Source organism: Pygoscelis adeliae, unplaced genomic scaffold (assembly GCF_000699105.1).
Source record: "Pygoscelis adeliae isolate BGI_AS28 unplaced genomic scaffold, ASM69910v1 Scaffold588, whole genome shotgun sequence".
NCBI classification, from domain to species: Eukaryota; Metazoa; Chordata; class Aves; order Sphenisciformes; family Spheniscidae; genus Pygoscelis; species Pygoscelis adeliae.
Genome location: NW_008825322.1, coordinates 76756 through 77790, shown reverse-complemented (window position 1 = coordinate 77790; position 1035 = coordinate 76756). Strand labels below are relative to the sequence as shown.

General features: G+C 56.8%; 1 protein-coding gene across 1 annotated transcript in view; it reads left to right on the top strand.

The window, feature by feature from the left end:
• Nucleotides 1-1035, top strand: part of DUSP15 (dual specificity phosphatase 15) — a 9865-nt gene that overhangs the window by 3016 nt on the left and 5814 nt on the right. The gene's annotated exons all lie outside the window — the stretch shown is intronic.

The following is a 1035-nucleotide window of genomic DNA, read 5'->3' as shown; positions in this document are numbered from 1 at the left end:
TGACAGTGAGCTCCTCTGAGGGAGGGGGGGGAACCCTTTCCAATGCCTGTAAAACCAAGGCACCAGCTCCCGAGCACACACCGGGAGCCCTGTGTGACCCCGAGCCCAGCGGTCCTGCACCCCCTGCTCAGCAGGGCCGGGCTGTGCGTGGAGCTCAGCATCACTGGGCAGAGGGGATGGGCGCTACTTTATGGTCGTTTGAGCTTCCCCTTGTCACAGGTGAACAGAGACACCTTTTTCCTGCAAGAATCTCCAGCTCCTAAGCTTTAAACACCCCTCCCCAGCCCCATAACTGCTCGTTATCTGGGGAAGTGCCCAGTGCTGCAGATGGGGCCGTACTGCCCCATTTTCTCCAGCGAGGAGTGGGTCAGAAGGGTGCTGGGGACGGGAACGTGCCGCTATTTGTGGCTCGGTGTCCTGCCCTTGGGAGCTGCCCTTGCTAACTGACGCTTTCCTACCAGCTCATTTCAGTGCTGCAGCTGCAAGTTAAAGGCGCCCTGTCGATGGAAAATCGATCTAAAATCTTAGGAGACATAAAAAAAACCCTCTTTAAGCTGTTTGACCAAGAGAAATGTTTCAAAACGTGGGCAGTGAGATAAGGGCGAGCCCGGCTGTGCTGGTAGAAATCACCTCTGCCTGCCCAGGTCCTGGGCACCAAACATCGCAGCAGGGAGAAGTTGGGGTGGAACTGGCTGGACGTGGGAGTGAACAGCCCGGGGAGCCTCGCTGCCCAGGCTGGGAGAAAGGGAAAATATAAAATAGCTCCAGGTAAGAAGGGATGCAAGGTATCCCACTTCTGCATCCGCAGTGCAATTAACAGAGGTGTTGTCACGTAATTATCTTCTCATCGTGAAAAGTGGAATTTCACAAGGAAAATAAGATGAAGACACGGTGTCCAGAGCGATCTGTTCCTGGGCTGTTAGAAACGGGCTCCCTGCAGTGCAGGGTGAGGGGAGCAGAGCTTGGGGCTGGCGGGGGGACCACCGCATCCCCCCAGGCACCTTCTCCGGGCCCGTTGCTTCCCCGTCCCCCGGC